The sequence below is a fragment of the Rissa tridactyla genome, chromosome 7 (genome assembly GCF_028500815.1).
Source record: "Rissa tridactyla isolate bRisTri1 chromosome 7, bRisTri1.patW.cur.20221130, whole genome shotgun sequence".
NCBI lineage: Eukaryota > Metazoa > Chordata > Aves > Charadriiformes > Laridae > Rissa > Rissa tridactyla.
The window spans coordinates 11,219,603-11,242,514 of record NC_071472.1 but is presented as its reverse complement, the minus strand read 5'-3'; the positions used below and the strand labels follow the sequence as shown (position 1 = coordinate 11,242,514).

The 22,912-nt window shown below is 40.8% G+C and overlaps 1 protein-coding gene across 10 annotated transcripts in view; it reads right to left on the bottom strand.

Moving 5' to 3' along the window:
* Positions 1 to 16,880, bottom strand: part of ZNF148 (zinc finger protein 148) — a 36,090-nt gene extending 19,210 nt beyond the window's left edge. For 3 of the 10 annotated variants that reach the window (XM_054208635.1, XM_054208636.1, XM_054208637.1), the window contains exon 1: positions 16,648 to 16,874. The gene's annotated coding sequence lies outside the window, so the exon portion shown is untranslated. Of the gene's footprint in view, positions 1 to 16,078; positions 16,222 to 16,647 lie in introns of those variants that run through there. The other 7 variants (XM_054208632.1, XM_054208634.1, XR_008467677.1 and 4 more) reach the window with 6 other exon arrangements.
* Positions 16,881 to 22,912: the final 6,032 nt, after the last annotated feature.

The following is a 22,912-nucleotide window of genomic DNA, read 5'->3' as shown; positions in this document are numbered from 1 at the left end:
AAATAACCACGTGATTTTTCTTTGAATATATAGCTTCTATATATACTGAGAGGGGAAGAAAACTGTCCACAAAATCTTTAAAGTATCAGGTGGTAGAAGTTCTCCAAACCTTTACTCTAGGCAAACCTTTAGGCAAAGTTTCACAAGAAACATCTTGTGAAGCTTCCTGGATGTGCACACATTTTGGGGGAGGAGAAAGAGGAAGAGGAGGGACCGCACAGGAAAGGTCTCCCGGATCATCCCAGCACCTTCTCTGGTCACACAGTGCTCCGCAGCCGCTTGCAGAACATCCACAGCCACCGAACCGCATTGCTTCATTTCAAAAACTGCTGCTCCGCCAAACCCTGGGGCAGTGCTTCAGAACTATTCATTTCAGTCACCCTGACATCAGTTTTTCCAAAGATTACTGCTGCAGTAAGTTGGAGAGCTAAGCGGTAAAGACAGTATTCCTAATTAAAGAAACAGCCGTTTGAACAAAAACACACTAAAGGAAAACTGTGATGACCTTTCCAATTCAGAATCAAAAATTAAAATACAATCAAAAGAAAACATTAATGGATTTTTAAAAGTCTGCTGGGATGGTCACTGCTATGAAGTAAAGCTGAACAGCGAGCCTGAAGGAAAGTGGCAAAACTTGTTAGCAACCAGAGTACAACACACGGGCCAGCTCTTCTCCACTTCGACTGATGGTGGGTAAGGGTTTTTCTGTCTTCTCCTTTCTTTTCTTAAGCAAGTAGTAAAGCATTATTTAATTTAAAGAGCAAGTACGCAGAGATACTAATTGGCTTCACTTTAAAAATAAAACTCATACGTACAGCACTGAGTTGAGTTTCTGTAGTTAGGGTTTAAAAGATTATTTACAAGAGATGAACAATAAAATATGCTTAAGGATTAATAACAGACAAAATATCTATTTGTAGAAAAGAACTAATTAATGCCTTTGCTCTGTTTTTTAAAGATGGACTTTTTCTATTTGTAAACAATTTCCTGCAAAAGCATTTGTCGGTTTAAGGCTTCTACTTTTTTTTTTTTTTAAGCATTTAAAAGCAGGATTTGCTACTTCTATATCCATATCCCACTCCACTTCTTTCCCATATTAACTTCTCCCTGTTTTTCCAAGGCAAAATAGAATAAAGGAAGGTTGAGGGAGACAGGAAAATAAAGTTTGTTAAAATTTAATTCTTTGTCTGGGTTAAACCTCAGGTCTTTCTAAAGGATTCTAACAAAGACTTGAGATAGAAATATTACTTCCATATATAGCCATAAACTCCCTTTGACCATATCTTTTAAGATTCAACAACCCAAACACAACAGCCAGGATGCACAACAGCAATTTTAACACATCTTTAGCAACTCAATACCATTCTGATAAAAATATCTACCTCCGAGATTCCCCTCACAAAAGCTGAGACTGAGCTCAATTCAAGGTAACCTACCACTGGAGGCAGCCCGATGACATTATTTTAGTTCCACATTTTTGGAAGTGTGTTTTCGTTTAAGGTAAGACAAGGCAAACTTCCTAAGGAAGAAATAGCTGAAGCTACAGCGTATGTATCTGAGCACTTTCCTACCACGGCCATTCTTCCACAACAGCCTTTGGAAGAACAAGCGCATGCTGGGCCCAAACAACAAACTATATAAAGCCTACTAGTGCAAAATCCACATACAATAAATTTTAAAAATGGCAATCTATAGAAACCCCTTAGCATATTTTGCTTCTTAGGGCTCATCTCTTTCTACAGTCACACAATGATTTTTGCTAAACTGTAAACTTCAATGAATAGAACGTATATAAATATACAAAACTCTCTAAGTGAACATTCTTATTCTAGTACAGAATTGATTGGGATTTTTCCTTCCCTATTTAGCGTAATTCACTTTGGAAAGGTTTAAGCTAAATAAAAAACGCCCACCATTATGTAATCAGAGCAGTTTTACTGGCGCTGCTGATAAATATTTTCTAAGTAGACAAACTTCAATAAAAAGCAACTACAACTGAGACCTCGCTAGATTGCTACCGTGCCAAGAGAGGTTCACATTCTTCTATCAGAAAGTGAAGATTAAAATAAATCCATTATGAAATTCAGAGCGGGGAAACAAACAACCAAAAAATTATTTCAGTGAAACAGTTGGTGGACTTTCTTATTTAGAAAAAGTCAACCCAACTCCCAATGATACAGCTGCAGGAAACAATCTGACAGATGGGCTACCTGCCCACAGGGGTACTGCCCTGCATCTCTGCCCCAGCTGGACCACCTTGTTGCCCTCACTGGGTTGAGCACAGCATTGGACAAAAACGTAACCCCCAAAAAAGCCTTTAGCTTTTCTTAGGATCAGTGGGACGGTGCAGGTAGGGTGCAGAGCAGATGGACAAAGGGAAGAAGCCGGGAGGAGGGAAAAGGACCGCTTCCTTCAGCAGCCGTCAGTGGTTAGATTAGATTAAAGCGTATTGTGAAACTTCTTCACAAATGCAATGTACACACATGAATGAACAAGTCACAGCTGCCACGCAGACACACCTAACAGCGACGCCAAATTTAGACCAGAGGAAAAACGTATATCTACATTCTCAAAGCTTTCTTCCTAAATGGAAGTATAACGGTCACAGATAATTCTGCAATTCCTAACCCTAATGAAGAAAGAGATAGCAATAGGCCTAACAGCATATTTAAAACTGCTTATGTTTAAGCATTGCCATGCATAAAACTGTCAATGCAATCTTCTCCAAAAGAAAGAAAAAATTGGAACTTGACAGGTTCATAATGTCCACTTAAAAACCCTATCAGACCATGAAACATGTTGAGTTTTTTAACATCAGAAAATATATTTATTTGCACTATTAAAATATGGATATAGTCCAAAATAAAAGGAAACACAGCTAGCTTTCACAATACCAAAAGTTCAATTTTTAACATACTGCAGCAGCCTGGAAAGTAAAAAATAATACCCTACTTAATGGTTCTAGATAAAGAACATTAAATAAAATCATCTCTTCTCCCTGCTCAAAAAATAAGTCATAACTCACAGCTAAAAGAATGATTTTCAAATTAACACACTAATGATTGTAGGAATTAATTGAAATGTGTTGACTTGCAAAAAGAAAGTAATCAAACATAAATCATTGTGAAAAGGTTCACAGATCATAAAATTAACACATTCTAAAATGTAACATACGTTACAAACACTCTTAAGACTTGTTGCACAGTTATTTCTAAATGCTCCATGTTGCTGAACACATGCCAGTAACAGGGCCTGATCCCACAAAGATTTACACTCATACTGAGCTGTGAATAGTCCTATTACAATCAACAGGATTACTCACAGAAAATCTACTTATCGTGCATAAAATTATCCATGCGTGAAAATCTTTGCTACTCTGCTTATCCTAAAATCAGTACTAGATCATCACCAGCATAACCATAACCTAATACCAAACGTGCGCATCGCAAAGCTTTCGATACTACACTAACCAAGCCACAGTTACATGTCAAAATCCACAGGGGTGTCACCAGCATAGCAAACATACTTTAAATATTCCAAAAATCACAGGCAATGTTACTTTTTATGTGGAAAAAAAGCCCACTGATTTTGTGGCACTAAATTATAAACTACTAGAAAACAGTTAATTTTGAGAATTTTGCATAGGAATTTCCACCACTGTACTGTTATCCCTAAAAGAACAATGCAGAATTTCTGGCCTTAAACTATGCAACTCAGGCACTCAAAAGTGCTCACTCTGGAGACTTCGGATGAAATTTATATGCAGGAAAGGAAGCACTACACATAAGTAAGGCTAGCCAGCATCTTCTAAGTACTTTGAGTAGTTTATAACTTCAGTCCAACTACTTAAAATTTTGTGACATTTCATGTATCACATGCATGCCTCAAGCTGAATCGTTGTAAAAATATTTCAGATCATGTATCAAATGTTTTTTTCATTTCATTTTGATAAGAGGGCAGTTACATGACATAGCTGAACCAATTAACAGTGAACTGTCATTGAAAGGCGCAATCCTGCTCCCTCCTTCTAACTGTGAGTCCATCCTATCTTTTGTGCCTACTCACATAAAGACATAGTGGTTTATGGAGTACACCAGCCTGTCAAAAAAAAAAAAAGGAAATTTTTTCAGTTATTAATTTTCTGCTAGGTTAACTCACTGACTCAATTCACCAAAAAGAACGCATCTCAGAAGCATCTCAAAACAGGATGCAGGAGCGGGCTCTTCCCTGTTCAACATTCACAGCCTAACTGTCTCAGCTCACGTCAGATAATTTCACCTTGAAAATAAACAGAAAAGAAAAATATGTTGCTTTTTAAAAACCGTGAGTTGGGTTTTTTTGACAGGCCCGTAAATTTCTTGGAGAAATTCCTGGGTCTCGACACTCCTCAACTATCTGTAAGGATCTGTGAAGCATCTCTTCTCATCACTAGCACTATGTTAGCGTTGTCTTACAGAAGATGATAGCCTGCTGTTGCTATCAGTTACCCTGCTGGCCCAAATGGCAAAGGTCTGTACATATGTATGTATAACAGAATTTCTGGTGTTTCTTTCCAGACTGCTTTTTAAAAGTCCTTGAAACATTATACACTAAAAGCCCTGGGAGAATACAAGAAGCTGCAAGCAAACATACAGAAGTTTCAGGGACTATCACGACTAAGGTACCTTGGTTCATCGCAATTCACCTCTCTGGCCTATTGCCACTATTTATTATTTTTTTAATTATAAGATCATATCTATATATGTGTGTGTATACATATCTTTTTATACAAAGTATCATTTCCTTCAGCACACTGGGTGGAACTGCTCCATAGAAATAGGTGAAACTAGTGAGATAATTTATAATATCCTTGCTTCATTTGTCGCAAGGGCTGAAACGTGTGTAAACGAGACACAGACAGCACGAAAAGAAAGTCATGACCATTTGGGCAACTGAATGCTATCTTGCAAACCAGGATCCTATCCTTGGTCCTGCGAGAGATCTTACACAAGTCTAAACAAGCCATTTCTACCAAACTTTTTTTTTTTAAAGAATAGGAGATCAATAATTACACTTTCCTCATTTTCTGGGTGCTTACCCTGATACATTTGGGTCAGATTTACCCTAAATGTTGAGTATTCAAGGCTGAATTAAATCAGTGACAGCAATACTTTGAAAATACAAAGATGGATGCAATGCTATATATTCTTTTTAAAAAAACAAAACCCAAAAACCAACACAAACTCTTAAAGAGTTCAATGGACATCCACAGGGAACACAAATTTTCATCTTACTCCCCAGGCGTCAATTCTCCAACCATAAAATAAGAAGCGTCCATTGCCCTTCCCTGAGGCATAGTGAAATAGTTGTAAGAATAAGCAACATTCTATACAGGCCACAAGGGTAACCTCATCAGTTTACAGCACTCTTGTTCCTGCGGCCAGCACAGCTCCTGAGGGCAGGAGGTGGCACGCAGAAGATGGAAAGGTAAGCCCACAATAGATAACTTGGGTAACTAGTTGGAGAAGGTGAGTGAGAAGGGTCTGGTCTCTTCTGGGATGTAATCACTGATTGGAAAGCACAACCACTACGTTTCCAACTAACACAGAGTAGCCACTTTGGTGGATAATCGTTAGAGGAATGGGGGCACACAGATGGACGACTGTCATCAAGAAAAGGTAAGCACAATGGTAAGACTGAAGAGAGAACCACTGGTTACCACCATGATGTTGTAACAGGACTGTAAGAGATTTGGCTTCTTTTCTCAGCTCTGCCACTGCTGCTGGGCACATTGTTATCTTGGCAAATCCTTCCCCACCCCGTATTTCCACTTCCCTGTCTCCAAAACAGCGGCAATGACCCACCTAGGTGTGAAGAGAGCAGTAAGAACTATCTATGAGGGCCTCACAAACCTACTCATAACTGGTACAGAAATTTCACAAAGAAATACATCCATTCCGCCTTCAGAGGAGGATTAAGCAGAGCACAGTAAGAGAACATGTTATGCAACGAGAAGAAAGCAAGTTACAGAGCAGCTGCTTACTCAATGAGCAGCATGTATCCTGTACGTTCAAAAAAAGTGGTGGTGGGGAGAATATTGTGTTCATGTATCACAGAAGACTACAATATAATATTAAGGTACAATATATTAGTAATATAGTGATGTACACACTCAGGATGGCAAAATTAAGGTGGCACAGGTAAAGCTCAATACAGCAATTTTAACGATTGCGTGCTTGACTTATACCTAAAACTGTTCTTTTTACAACATGCTTTTCTTGCCTGTAATGTCTTTACTTCAGCTTCATTGTTTTCTAAAACATCGTGTACATGCATTAAAGAAAAATAGTAATTACAAAAAAATTGAAGACAATTACTTAATATGTCCACGTAGACTAAATAACATTGTACAATAAGCTAACGGAAGTATAATCAAGAAGGTTTCATTCCAAAAGATTTGAAATGAGCAGCAAAACCGGTCTCAGAGATTCTGGAACACATCCCTCATTTACACAAATGACAGCATAAGGAAAACTTTCAGGAAAATACCAACAGTAATCTAAACCATAGGTGAGACGGACATGGATAACGGATACAAAACAGATCTTACAGAGCACAGGCAATATTTCTAGATCTCACTTCAGTATTTGAAAGCATATTTCAACACAGACTCTCAGGCTGTGAGGGCAATGCAAGCATTTTAGAATACAGGAACCATTCTCCTAAATTGCAATTTCAATTTTAGGACATCAGCATGAACTAGGTACGCATTTTTTTCCCTAATTTCATTACGGTAAACGTATTCAGGGTAAGATTACATTCTGTGTAACATCTAGAAACAAGTTCTGAGAAATATCCTTGGCTCTCTGTAGACTAAGTTTTCACATGGTAGTACTAGCACATTTAAACCTGCTGAGGAGGCAGTGGCATATCCCAGCGTAACTTTATTTTTAATGTATATTTATTGCATGTCAGCTGTGTTTTAAACATACCCTTCACCTACACATGGAACACTAATCTCAAAAAATCCAATTAGTCTGAAACATGATTGAATACCTCTTTAGTAAAAGATTCACTGCAGGCAGACCAAGCAAATCCTATGCTTTCTAAGTTGTTTTTCAACCACCACAGTGTTACCTTCAGTGGCCATCTTTCAAAGCCACCACTGATCCAGAAGATCTGAAAGGGCCCTTCCTAAAGCTCAAAGACATAGAGCTCTGTTGACTGCTTCACTCCACTCCTCAAACGCCATAGCTCTACCCTACCTACAATAAAAATAAAGGCCTTTCAGGAACCTATTCCACAAGACTAATACACATTGCAACTAAAAATTAGGAAACTAAACATGAAACATAGAAAATAAACTACTTCAAGCACATAAATATCTACTTCACCTTGCTAACATAAACACAAGATCACACATACACATAACAGTCGATGGAAAAAATAAGCCTATATAATATTCCCCTGAGGAAAGAAAAAGAATCACAGGTGACAGTTACCAATCATAATGCACAAGACATTTCCATAAGGTGCTTGGACCCTTCAGAGATGGCAGCTGCATAAGAACATAAAAACAGTGAAGTGACAAGGATTTAGGTATCATTAGAAGCACCATGTTGGACGGTGTGTTCTGGTGGTAGCCCTTTCTTCCCTTTAATGCATGAGGCTGCCCAGAGAAGCTGTGGCTGCCCCATCCCTGGAGGTGTTCAAGGCCAGGCTGGATGGGGCATTGAGCAGCCTGGTCTAGTGGGAGGTGTCCCTGCCCAGGGCAGGGGGGTTGGAACTGGATGATCTTTAAGGTCCCTTCTGACCCAAACCATTCTATGATTCTATGAAAAACAAGGAGCAGAGGATCTTGCAATGCTCCATTACGGAGACCAGTGACCAACAGTGAAAAAAAAAATAATAATAAAAAAAAAAATCTATAACTGTTCTTCCAAGTATTCAACCAGTTATGCACTGGGCACCAAGGAGCAATTTTCATCAGTGGAATCGGGGATTATTGTGGCCTAACCAGCACTCTGTTACAACAGCATCAGAACAGTATCAAGCATCTTCATCACAAATAAGCAGAAGAGTCAGCACATAAATGGACACATGTTAGTATTTAAAGACAGTATGAAATCAGCCAGAGTGAAGGAGTAGAAATAAACTCTAAATTCATGGAAGTGAGCAACTAGGTCACTTTCTCAAAACCCCCTCTTGGAACAAACGCATGTTACAGAACATGTGAACTTGCCAAGACAACAAAGAAGTTTTATTTTAAGAGTACACTTCTGTACAGTTAGGATTATTTTGTTTTTCCACATTGTTGCAACAAATCCACCACCTCCCTACTGATAACCAACATTTGTGGTCAGATTAAATCAATTAAGAACTATTCCTATCCCACTTACATAAAATTCCACAATTGTAAATCAACCTCTTTTAATCTAGCTGAGCCTCACCCCAAAGGAGGAAAAAAAAAAAAAAACAAGGTCAAACTAAGTAACTACTACATCCAGTGTGCTTCTGCAGTGTTTCCTCTTCAAAAGACTATCCACAAACCCCACAAGAACTTCCAGGTAACTCTTCACCTTGATACTCTGAGAACGGTATGAACAAGGAATCCCGCTGACTTCTATCTCATACCCCAAGGTGATTACTCCTCATTACAGTTTTATGTTTCTCAAACAATTTTAAAGCACTTAAGCCCATTTTCAGATCAAGGCAAGCCGAAACATGAGATGTCTAGAAGCCATTTTATAAGAGAATAATAACATAGATATCCTGGCCCATTAACTAACATTGAAAATAATCCAAAAAATAAAACTCAAGACTTCTCAGGACTGTGCCCTCTTGAATAAAAAGATTGTGGAAATTGGATTCTACCTCAATGACTTTGATACCCTGGAGCCAATTCTCGCTAATTAAGTGCTAGAATACACTAAAACAGAAATTCAGATTGATCAAAAGATATGATTCATGTTTATAACAACTCCTATAATTATTAGGAACAAAAAATCTTGAAGGTTCTCAATGCCATTAACTCACAGGCCAACAATTAAGAGCTACCATCCCAAACAGGTCTGAAATTTCTGAGAACCCACAGCCAAGTAACTTCATGTTGAAGCCAAGTCTTAGTGATATATGCTCAATACAATCCATACTACTAAGCAAGCAGGAAACCAATTTATAAAGTAAGAAAATATTCTTACAGGATTTTGCTAAAAGAAAAACCCAGCATGTCCTGTGTTTATGGACTGCTTTCCAGATACTATTTTCTCATCCAACCACGTGAAGAGTCTCATCTCCTCAAGCCTTCAACGCGCTGACGCAGCTGCACTCACCCAGGTTCCCTCAATGCACAGATATGTCCCATCTATAGGTAACAGGGCAACAATTTTGGGCACCCAAGATGCAAGCACCTGAGCCGAGACCGCTTTGCTTGAACTTGTGCTCCGCCAAAGACGGGAAATGAAGCGTTGCCCAGTGTTACAGGAAATTTTAGGCACGTAACACATAATTACAACAGATGTCATGCTTTCGGGATATGCAGCCATCACGACCACAGCTATGGAAAGCCCCACGCCTGTCCTGTGACCTACCTATATGAACATAAGCCGGGGATGACACAAAGGCTCACTAGACAGTAAACTGCAGCAAGGTCATGCAAAAAATGGAGAGATTAGGTTTTCTGTTGGTTTGTCCTTTTACATTGCTGTTCCTTGAAAAGTGACAGTAAACTCACACTTAAAACTGCCTTATATTTGATCCAAGACAGCGTATATAACATGGCACCAGAAAAGCCCGAACACGCCTGGTTTGTATGATCTACTTTTAACTGTCAGATTAAGACAACAAGCCCACTGTTTTTTTCGACAAATTGCCACCTATTCTACATATTCCAGCAATATACCATGACAACTGGATGATCATCCTCTGCATGCTCCTTTCCTACCAACTCTCTTTTATTCCCCCTCCCAATCCCTTAATTTCATCTTGGGTATAAATAATTTGTGATGATAAAAAATACATTTTAAATACCTAAATATTTTTCCCTGCAAAGAAAAAGAAAACTTCGTGATTTCTACAAGGAAAAAACAACATAAAAGCCAGTAGCTTTCCCTTACTTCCTTACATCTCGTAACAGTACAAGCTTTCCCAATCCCCAGAGGACAATCAGAAAACTTTCACATCTTGTTGCTGACTCTGACGAAAATTCATCACAGAGTATAACTGCCAGGTTCACCAGTGACAGAGGAAGCTCCTGAGAACAGCAGCCTAGTAAAGCTTTCCTCCTTGAGGGATGACGGCAGTCTTTCTCCCATATGAATGATTCATTTTTCTTGATACTGTTAAAGAAATATTCACACAGGGCACCTTCACGCTAGATTTTACCCCCCCAAAAAATGGTTATAAAGTCAAAACATAAGTTGAAAACCAATATTCCATGGACACTTCTAGGAAACCTGCAAGTGACTGTGGTCTAAAGTAATCATATCGCATCTTGGTACCCTGAGGACTGACCACCTCCCTCCACACTTGACTTACCATGGTCATTATAAAAGTTTTCTTCAAGGTAAGAAGCGTAAGATTACTTTAGTAAAAAGGGAGTTGGTTGAGTTTACTAATCTTTCATGAGGAACCCCTTTGTTAAAAGGAACTTTAAGGGCACAAACTGACCAGATTTCTTAGTTTTATTTATACAGTTACTGTTGTACCTAGAAATGCTCAGCGCTATAAATGACCCAACTTAAAGGCCTGACAATTGTCACCCATCTCACGTGGACTTTGTGTGACAGAGACTCACATTTAACAGTGACCTAGGTTAGGAATCACTGTATACGTGGTCAAAAACGTGAGAATCATTCTTCAGGAGGTTAGCAACAGAGATGATAATTCACTTTAGAGTACTCTTACTTGAAAAACTCTGAAATCATGCACTGTGTCTGGAAATACTGTTACAATGCTTACAGACTAAAATAATCACCCATGGATCCCGTGAAACGTACCCATTTCTTGGCTTTAATGTTCATTTTGCTTGCTCTCCCCTCCTTCTACAAAACTGAAGAATGTTTGCAACGCAATGTTACGGATTCACTTGTGGAAAGCAAAACTAAATAGCATTGGCTACCAAAGGAAGCCTGCAGAAAGCCGGTGAATTTAGAAGCTCCTAACTTGTTTTGCCCCTTCCCAGTGAACTACAAAACGCAGCTACATCCCAGGCAGCTAACTCACATAACATGCTGATCACTGTTTGGCAAAACAAACTTCACTTTATGCAAACTTCACATTTCTCATACTTCACAAACTTCACATTTCCCATACTCGATGACTAGAGCTTTAGGCCAGACATTACCACAAATCCCTGCTACAAGTGTTTTACACATACATACACACGCATACTTTTTAGGAGCATACCACCATTTTCTTGTTTCAAATCTAATCCCAACAAAAGAAAAAAAGAATTCTGACAAATTTTCAGGGTAATCATGTGGAAGTTAAAATTCAGAGAGTGTAAAAAGACGTTTGTTTCCCCTTTCTTAAACACTGCTAGAGAACATAGGACTATGTCAAATCTGCCAAGCATCAATATTTCTCACTTCACCTCTTGCACTAAGGTGACATGACCTGGTCATGATGTTACTGGCATTGTAAACCCTTTTAATGATGTCTTCTATATCCATTTTCGGGTGTGTAAGTAGTAAAAGTTAATACAGACTTTATGGGAAATTATTACAAAAACATTAAGATACTTGTTGAAAATTTTATGAATGGACATTTTTTAACTTTATGAATGTAGCCGCCATTTGAAACAATTTTAGAGCAGAAGACTTAGCAGCCTCATGCCTGAGTTCACTTCTACAGGTATCACAACAGCTTTACGCATTAGTAATACCACTTGTTATATCAAGAAATTATTTTGTTTTACAGACATTTTACAGGCACCTTGATTTTTGGTGATTTTTTTTGTGTGCGTTTTTTTTTTTCCCCAGTACAAGAGATCTAGAAGTTTACATTTGATAGGCTGTTCATAAACTATACCCTACTGCTGTTTGCAGGTTGGAACTTCATCCCACACAGATTTCATTTTATCATCAGACTGTTTAATTCTGTGCTTATAAAAATGTTATCCTAGTCATAAGGGAAGAATTAGACCATACTGTCTTAAAGTTTTCTGCACTAAGTGTGACAAGATGCAGGTACTGTAATACTAATATGCCAAAAGAGTATACCAGTGGCAGGATCAGGCCAATATATATACATACACCACCTGTTAAAGAGCTACGTCTTGCTGTTTTCGAAAGTGAAATGAAATCATGAAGTAATATAAATTAGTAATACATTAACTATATTACAGTATTCACACTGTTCCCTCTTGATATCATAGCCTTGACTACATTTAACACACTGATAATATCGTAAGAGCACACTAAAAATTATTTCAGAGGAAAAGCAGTATCAGTGTCTACTTTATCTCCCAAAATAAAATTCTGACAGTATGAAAGAAATTATCAGGAGATTCTAAATCTTCTGCTTGTTGCGCTTTCCACAGTCTTTCTAAAAAGACACTGAATTTCCCCTTAGGACACGCTTATAATCAACTTCTTTAAGAACCTGTTATGGATTTTTCCAGATATTTTATCCAACGTGCTGAATAGCTGAACGATATATGAAAAATATCTCTATATGCGGTCAAGGGAAGATGATTTAATCACTTATAATACTGAAATACTCACATATGTTATTGTATTTTAATTTGTATGATAATTTGTAATTTAAATAGGTTAAAGCTATGTCACTTGCGTAGTTTACGGCATTATTGCTGACGTATAAAATATTCTATGTAGATGATGAACAAAATTGCATATTTAAAATGTATATAGAGTACTAATGAGCTAAACAGATGGAGTGGTGTTTTTAAGTTCACTGGGAAGTACTGAAATAAAGTAACTAACAGCATTTGTGTAAATGAAAATAAATCTCATGAAAATCTGAATGGATTTTCTTTCGTTACACAGAAGTTTGTGCTTGGCATATAGCTATATATTATAGCCAAAGACTGTGTTTTGATGACGTGTCCTGTCAATAGCTATGTCTCCGCTCTTAAAAAACAGTAAGTTATATGTATAAACCCAGTACTAGTTCAAGAGTTTCTGCACAGAGTTCAACACACAGAGTGAAAAGAAAAAAAAAACTTCACAAATCTCAGTACTCCAGGAAATACTACTTTCCCAAATGTATTTCTGTCAAAAAACCCAAACAAATTAAAATGCAAGTTAATTACAGTACTGATTCTTCACATAAGCCCTGCAAACCAATAGAAGCAGACACGCAGGTCTACTTACATCCATGGAGACTTTGTGGGACTTGATTTGTTTTAAACGTTCAGTTATGCAGATCAGACTGCAAGCTGAAGGCTTGAATCTATTTCATCACAAACGATGCTGGTTTGAAAGGCAGCTATCATTAAAATGCCAGGCAAAGGCATAAAAAGTACCTATTTTAAATAAAATCTATCTATTTTTCTGTTAGATCCACTTAAGAGTCTTCAAAGTAAAAATATTTCCAATGGCATTCACTTTACACTTCTTCTCCCATTCATTTAATATAAAAAACATTGTTAAGTTTGGGCAAGAAAGTTGGCCCTCGGTTTTGTGTTTAGGGTCTCCAGAACAATAGCAGTATGTTTATTTATCAAAGATGTAATACCAACATTACTACTTCTCATTTAACTTTTGTTACTTCACGTGGAAAAATGTATTTTATATTAGACCCAAACTTAATCCCAAACTACGCTCAATAATTAAAGTGGTTTTCATAGATGAACACCCACTCCAAACTGCTCCATACAGACAGCTCTCCATTTGTAATATTTACAATGGGACAAGAGCCCACACAGTGGTCCACACCAGAGGAAGACTCTACAAAGATCCAAGTCACAAAAAACTTCACAAGTTTCTAGCAACAGATATAGAAGACAATCCCACTCTTCATTCCTCCAAAATACTAGAATAGAACAAACCCTTCCTCCCCATTAGTAAATTTTAAAGTGTTTTACCTAAATCCATACACTAACAACGGATGCCCTGAACTTCACTATTTGCAAATTCACATTATCAAACCTGTGGTGCAAAGAACCCACCTAGAAGTGAGCTAAATTCTTTTAGATGTACTGTCACCATATTTCACTGGAGTAATATATTCTTAGTGTTCTTGTAGTTCAACCCTAACATGACCGGTACTCGGAATTTCTCAGCTGGAAGTAAGAACTTCCAATCTCAGCGGTTTTACACCACCAACTCTCTCTCGAATATATGCATGCTCCACAGGGCTTTAAATCCTAATACCAATAAACTCGTATACACTAAACTGAGAGGGAAAATCATATTTTGAGAAGCTCCATAGTAATATTACAGAAGCACGTGCTCCTTCAGGTGAAGAATTCAGCCTGCAATATATCTTTTCACGTTCTGAGTAATTTTTCTTCTGATTTTTTTTAACCATTGTGGTTCTTCAAGTAGCTACTTACCTACTTATGATTTGATTTCATAATCCATCATATTAGGGGGTTTCCATAAACAGAATATGTTTGCAATACAGTAGAAATTAAACACATATGGACAAGAAGGACAGTAACGGAAACATAGATTACATATACATATGTCCTCTCAGGCCTTAGCCTGAGGAGCGAAGACAGAAAAAGTACATGTGCACGTGGCAGCTAAATACGAGAGGTCAGCCTCATGTCTTTTAGCTTTATTCAGCTATATGAGCTCACTGACTAACTACATGGATATTTGGGGAAGAGGGGCATGGAGGCATACAGAAACAACTCCGAAGAAAATACTTTTGGAAACTGAATACATGTGTACATTCAGCTGAGTATTCATCAAGAAAGGCCATAACAACTGTTTTCAGGAAATCATGCAATTAAAAAATTAATTTTGTAGAGGTTTCCTTAATCACCGCAACCAGAGAGGGGTGTTCCTGCATCTGCTACGAAATCTGACTGTGCCCTGTACCAAGAGCCTGCAGATCCCATGAGACCCACAGGAAAGGAGCCCTCCTGAGCTCTGAAGCTTCCCAGCACAGCCAAAGCTTCTGCAGATGACAGCTGTCACTGGACACATACAGGAATCCAAACACTGGAAATGGAACACTTGAAAAACTAACACTGACCAAAGGTATGCAAACTTTTTACATGGCGGGATAGATTTTACGTCTAGATCGGATCATTGGTTAATCTAGTCTGGTTTTCAGTACACCATAAGAACACCTTCAAAAATTGCCAGGGATTAGCACTATTTTTACACCTTTCCTTCACGAGGCATGCATCACCAAACTCATGAAGAATGACTGCAAAAGTTCTATCACTTACAAGGACGAAATCTGATATGGAGACTCCAAAATGTTTAAGCTTGACAGGCCCAGGTACATATTCTTAGCAAGCTTGTAAAGTACTACTGAAATCTGTGAATAAGTAGAGCAAATAAACAAAGCAGCTGAGATCCTATTCAAGAGAAGTCACAGCCCTCCGTCCTATGTCTTGTACCAACAGCAAAGATGCTGCTCATCAGAAATAAGACATCTCCTCTCCCATCTACAACTTCTTGGACCAGACCGTCACATGTATGCAGAAAGAGACAGGTCACGCTCCAGGCAGACTTGCAAAGCAAGACTAAAGCCGTGATCACTGGATTCTACATCGCTACTTGTTTTACCATTGTGCAAAAGCCCTCACAGCTGCTCTGAACAATTTACAAAAACAAAGTGATCAGAGGAATGATTTACGTTTGCAACATAAACGTCTTCCCTTTTTATGAGCCAGCTTAACACAGACATTGCTGCACTCATCCCAGCAGAGGTCTGGCAGGGACTAGGGGAGGAAAGACGACGAAGAGTGAAAGTGTTTAAAGCCCAACTCATTTCTCCTCAACTCCTACTGGTCCCCCCTGCCCTCCCAGCCACCTCCAGCCTGGCACTTGTTAGCAGCTGGAGAGAGGTCCCTTGCAAAAGCTTCCTCCGAGCAGCTGAGAGGAGACCCGGCAAAGGCGATTCAAAAAAAAATAAAATTAAATGAAGCAAACGTTCACAAGCCGGCACACTTCACCTCTCTTACACCACGAACAATGGAAAGGCGGGCAGCGGCAGGATACGGCCGCCCGGCAGGACGGGGCCGAGGAGGGGGGGTACAGGCTGCCTGTCCGCCGGTCCGTCCGTCCGTCCGCAGCTCCCCCGGCCCTTTGTCTGTCCGTCTGTCAGACGGCCCCGCCGGCAGCGCCGGCCCCCTCCCCACCTCCCCGCCGAGGCCTGCGCGGCCCCACCGCGGCCCCGCGGCTGCCGGCCCGCCGCGCCGGGGGCCGGCTCCGCCGGGGAAGCCCCGCCGCCGGCCGAGGGGGAGCGGAAGGGAGCTCCCAGCGCCCCCCCCCAGCCCGGCGGGGAGCAGGGGAGGAGGGCGCCCGCCGCCTCTCCCCTCATCCGCCGCTCGCCGGCCGAGATCTCCGCCGGCGGGGCCAAGCGCGGCCCATGCGGGCGGGACGCGCCGCGCCGGGCCGCGGCCCCCCCCCTTTTCCCTTTCCCTTCCCTCTCCTCCTCCCTCCCTGCACCTCCCGCCGCGGCGGCGGGCGGGCGGGCCCGGCCGGACCCGGCCAGCTCCCGCTCCCGCCCGCCGGCACTTACCGGCCGCAAAGCTGCGAAGAGAAGGCGGGCCGGGCCGGGGCGCGGCGGCGGCGGCTCAGAGTGCCCGTGCCGCGGCCCCGGGCATGGCGGGGCGGCGGCGGGGCGCGGGGGAGGGGAGGCGGCGGCGGTCGGCGGGGGAGGGGAGGGGAGGCCGAGGGGAAGTTGGCGGCGGCGGCTTCTTCCTGCTCCGGCGGGGCGAGCGGCGCCTTCCCTCAGCCTCCTGCTGGCGGTGACAGCGACAGCCCGGCCAGAGCGCCGCCGCGCCGCGGTGCAGCATGGGAAACACGCCCGGAGGACCGGCGGGCGCCCGGGCGCGGCGGGTCGGCGGCGCGGCCGGGCGAGGCCAGGCGAAGCCAGGAGAAGGGGAGATGGAAACCGGGCCGGGGCCGGGTTACGCGGGGGTCAGGAGGCCGGCGCGGCCCTGGGAGGCCCGGCCGAGCGCTGCCCCGTGCCGGCGTTGAGGGGAGGTGGGGCGGGAAGGGCTCTTGGAGAGGGGCGGCCGGGCCTCTGGTGAGAGGTTGCCGCTGCCCCCCCTCGGTGTCGTTCCGACGGCTTTATCGCCAGCTTGGGCGCTGGGTGCCAGGGAGGAGGCTGAAAGAAACCTCGGTAGCCCCCACTGGTCCCGGTTTGCCTGTCCCGGGTGAGGCCGGGGCCTCTTGGGGCAGAGGGCTGCGGGCCCGGCGCGGGAGGCCCCAGGCCACCCGTGTGCCCACGGAGATGGTGGCGGTGGGACTCCTGGGGCCTCCAAAACCATCCAGAAGTCCCGAGATGAGTTTTCTGCCTTGTGATCACCACGATCGTGATGTCCGCCATGACCCCACAATTTGAAGAATTGCTCGAAGCCAGATGTTGTTCCTTGGAGTAGCTCGCCGCCCAGACTGCGCCTTTACGCTTTGGCTGCACCTTGGTCTCTCTTCCATCTCTCAACTTCATTTCTTTGAGGGGTTACCAACATCTCCACATTTCTCTAAATAAAGCCTTACGCCCGGCAGCGTGCTTAAAACACGTGCTTAACCAAATTGCTTTATGTCACTTGCTTATAATTAAGCATGTGCTTAAGTGCTCTGTTGGAGTGAAGCCAAAATCTGCATAAGGTCTATTGGGTAAAATTTACCAGCTTCACCAGGCTTAGCTTTGTGAGTCAGTCAATCAGCAGCAGCCCAAAGCGTTTTGCTACAAGCTTGGTTATTCCCAGGTTGTCCTACAGGATCACCCTGTCTCTGCGACGAGGCTTATGCCCTTCATTTGGGTCCTGTTAGAAGTAAGATGCATCTGCCTGGTGAGTCAGCTTTTTGTAGGGTTTCTAGTTCCTTTAATGAGATGCAATAATAAGGTTCTGCATCCTTACGCGGGTCATAGATTGTGCCATCCAGTTACAGTGTAATAAATTGCATTAAGAAGAAAATATTAATGACATTAAGACCCAGTTTCAAGGTCTGCCCTGACATTGTGCAATGTATTTCAAAATAATTGCATTGAGTACTCGATCTGTATGAACAGAGGAAGGAGTTAATAAAATGTGGGTACGTTTCACGCAGTCATCTACAGTTTTACATAAATACAAGAAGTGTCATTAACCTGCTTGCTGAATAAAATGGGAAACTTTTATTTTCCAAAAATAGAGTTTTAGAAACTGAAGGAAAGCGTACATTTATGCAGCTTTGATTTTTTTTTTCTTCCCTTCAAAGACAATTAATTTGGTGACTGTATTCATTTTTACCTGTCAAAAAAAAATCTTTTGGATTTCATTAAGTCTGAGTCAGGAAGCTCAGCACTAAAACCTTATTTTAAAATACACTGAGGAATTAAAGCTTTCTGCAGGGTGAGCACAAGTCTTTCTCCAAGGACACATCAATTGGAACCTGCTTTTCAAAAAATTTTTGTTTGGCAATTAACAGTGTAATATGAAGAAAGATTGTCTCGTATTTAAAGCAAAGAAGTAAGACTCAGCATATTTGGGGTTTGTTCATTACTCTCCTACCATTCTTCTATGACCTTAATCAAGACATGCTCCAGTTTTCAAATGTCAGTTTGGGTTAGGGTGGAGGTTTCTGTTGCTGTTTCAAGAGGAACTCAGCACCTACAAATTGTCGAGGTCCGTGAGAATCTTACAGTGCTTCGTTCGTCTGGAAGTCTCCCCCCACGGAGGCAGGAGTCGTAAAGGAACACGTCAGACCTTGGACCTTTACCTCTTTGTCACCTATATTTTCAAATCATGGTAATTCCTCACCAAGTGACAGAGCTACAGCACTATCATTGTTTGTATTAGTGTCTTGACACACGTTTAATACTGCAGTGTTTATTTATTTATGTTAGTGCTTTGACATAGCAAAATATAAAAGGAATATCTAAAGCCAGTTGCTTGAGAAGCTTAAAAGAACACTTGCATTTTGACCTATTTTTTTTTTTTCTTATGCTGCTCTGTAAATAGCAGACAAACTCTGCTTTTCCCTAGGGAAAAAATTTAATAGTCTTCCGTCTCCCTTCTGAATTCCAGAAGTTGCCCACCCATGAGAAACCCTGTAAAAGGCAGTGTGTACACTGCACGGAGCCGAGTATGTTTCAGGTTCCTTGTTTCAGGAGGGCTAAATAATGTAAAATAAAAGGCACCTTTTTTTTTTTCCGTCCTCCCTTTTCTGTGTAAATCCAGAAACAAGAAAAATAGGAAGCAGAAGTAAGATATATATTAAAGAGAGTGGCTTTTGGGAATTGTTCGAGAATATATGTGTGTTTTAGAAGTTCTTAAACAGGAAGTGGCTTCAGAAATAACTCTGTAGCACAACCATCATAGAATCGCCTGGGTTGGAAAAGACCTTTCAGATCAACAAGTCCAACCATCAACCTAACGCTGAAAAAAACCATCACTAAACCATGAAGGATTTCTGCATCAGGCCAGTAACCTCTACCAAAGCAGCAGCTTCATCTGGAAAGATCCAGTCTTGGAATTTGAGAAAGAATTGCACGAGTTAGGTAGGTTTTTGAGATGGCCACTTAGCCTAACTCTTGAAGTTATACCTTTGTGTTTGTCTGAATTTGTCTAGCCTCAGCTCAATACTCTTATTTCTTCAAACACACACAATTGGCTTTTCTAGAGTTAAAAAAAAAAATAAATGTGTTGAACTGTTCATGTCTGTATGCAGTTACAGGATCAGGCCAAAGGAAACGTGAAAAGCAATCAGCACATCAAGTATCAATATTTTTACTGAGTATTTTATAACCACGCTACATCTCGAAAAAAATAAAGGTTATCAGTGAAAAATTCCTGTCAGTAATTTATAGAGAGAGAACACTGCCTGAAAAATCTTTATGTTCTCCAACAAAGGTGTTTGCAAACAAAAAGTTCAAAACCAAGGTAAATCCAAGAGAAAGCATGGGGCGTTACGGTGTGGAAATACACAATTCATCTCCCCAAACAATGCTAAACCAGCCTTTTCTGTGCCTGCGGAATCATCAAACAATTGAAGTTAGTAACTTTGGTGCAGGATGAGATTAACTTGATTTTCAGAGATAACAGATATGTTCTCCCCCAGCCGCTTGAGTTATTCTAACGTGAAAGTTAGTTTAAGTTTCAGTGTGTGTCTCACCAGTCTACATGCTGGGCATCACCTGCAATTTTGCCTGGAAACCCTTCAACAAAAATGAGTACCAAATCACAACTGTATAAATGAACGGTAATCATCATTGGGACTAAATCCAGGATGGAGAGCAAGAAGTAAATATAAACTGGTTTATTGTAAAAGGCTTGGCACCACAGAAGTGGAGATAAACACCACTTAGTCCTCATCATGGATTTATGTCTCGTTCCCTGTTCAGCAACAGAGCCAAACACATTTGTAGCTTCAAAAATGCAAATATCCCGTTGAATTACATGGAACTATCATACTGAATCAGAAAAAAACCTAAATGCTGCCTTCAATTTCTCTCCTCCGCTCCTTCCTTGGACCACTAAGATCATGGTGGCCCTGGCTAACACTAACATGTGCCAGTGATACAACAAATGATGCTTCAGAAACGCCTAGATGAATGTCTGACATTTCAACAGTGGATGTAATTGGGGAATGATTGCTATTGAAAGTTAGAAAATCTCCTTTCATCCATTTTTTTTCCCCAATTCAAATATTTCACCAGGGCTTTTACAAGCACAAATGTTCAATGCAGAAAATTAAATGAGTCCATTGTCTGAGCAGCCACTCACATTGTCTGTAAATTGCTCCTCTTCATTTCAGCATCCCTGATTGAATTTGTGTTTTAATTATATTTTTTTTTTTATAGCAGGCTTTCAATTCATGATCCCACGTAAGCCCTACTCAGTTGAGTCTGCATTGCCCTGAAGTACCAGCAGATGAGGAATCAGTCATAAAGCTATCAGTCGCATTGTTGTACGGTACGCTTGTCCTGACATTAACTAGTGTAGGGAAATGTGATGTTATGGTATATGTCAAAATACCCGTGCATCTGATGCTTGTATACAAAATAATCAATTATGGAAAATATTGGCCAGAAGGAGATGGTGGCGCAAGAGTCACCCGGCTCTATTCCAAAATCTTTTCTGCTCCCAAATCTATTTAGAGGAGAGCACTGTTCAGCTTCCACCTGAGCCCTGAAGGAGTCTTCATATCAGATTGGTTTCTAATGCCACAAACACGCCTGACTTGACTCATTCATTTATTTTACAATAATACAGCAGCTTGAAGTGCTTTAAAACTTGAGCTGAAGACATCACAAAAATCCCACAGAAAATGAAAAGTAATGGCTTGATGAGAGATACACCTGTCTGGAAAAAAAAAGAGATAGCAAGTCAGTGTCAGTCAAGATGGTTTTGTGTAGACACAAGACATCCAGATATCTGTAATACGTTTGACTCGATCCCACACAGCATTCCTATAAAATTAGCATTATAAATCTCCAGATTAAAAGAGAGGAGGATGTTTAATGTCCCATGCTGAGATGCCTAATAGGCAGAAAAAGCAACAAAAATGATGATAATGTAGTACTCTGTCTAACACAAATTGTCAAATGACACAATGAGGCAGAATTTAGAGAACCAATTCTCTACCTTAAACCACAAGTTATAAGCAGAGCAGAAAACCATCCACTCTTAACTGAGATTGGCTGTCTACCTAAGACATTTAAGTTGAATTAACTGCAGATGAGAATGTAAGAGGGCTTTAAACCCTAGCATGAACATTTTAGAATTAAGCCTTTCAGAATTACGTGTAAAGGAAACTAGGGATATTTTCTCCGTAGAAGAGAGAGCATCCACACAGGGATTTGGTGGGCTTTAACTAATGCACTTTAATGTCACACCTTTACTTAATTCATCTTAATCTTTCCCAAGTGTCCCACTGCAGCTGAGTTCTTTAGCGTGAAGTATTACAGTGGATCTAATTTGAAAGATAACATTAGCTGAACCATTAGCTATGATTTGACTATGATGGGCTTGTCCGTACCGCGAGGTTACTCGGTGCAGAGTAACGAGCTAATTCATACCTACTTTGTGTCAATACTCCTAGTTTCCGTCACAGTGCTGTAGGCTGCATCACACCACCGAACATGCACTGAGAGTTTGTGCAAAGCAACTACCGTATTTTAAATTCAGACTCATACCTCTTCATTTTAGACCTCAATCCGGTGTAACGTTTACCGGATTAAAAGCGAGACTTAAACTTTCAAAGAGCAGGTAGGATACCAAACTGTGATGCCATGACAATGGTGGGAGATTGACACTTATTAACCAGAAGTTCAAAGTTAAAACAAGAAAACTAAAAAAAAAAAAATTTTAAAAAAATGAAGCATTTTGGAGAGGACGTGGATACTGCTGAGAACAACGAAGCCCAAGAGGATGCACATTCCCAGGGTGACGAGGATCAAGCCATTACACTAAATGGGACATTTCCGTATGTTATTTGAGACAATAGGAAAGCCAACAGAGTATAGAAAACTGAATCTATGAAAGCCAGTAAAAAGGAAAATCTCAAATTTCAGTTGGCAGAGAAGAAAGGGAAAACGAGAAGTGCACAAACAGACCTTGAAGACCAAACAGGGAGACATTCTTGAGGTGAAAATGTAAAAAAAACCTTAAAAGGCTGGAATTAGAACTCTAGAAGTTAATTGCTCAACACAGCAAAAAAGGAATTGTTTAGGGTTTTGCAGTCTCATAATAAAAAACATCATAGAGTTGCCCCCCCCTCCCTTTACTGGTCTCCTCTAGTAGTACTCTCAAAAATTGCATCAGAAAAATAAGGAAATTTTGGAACAAGACAGG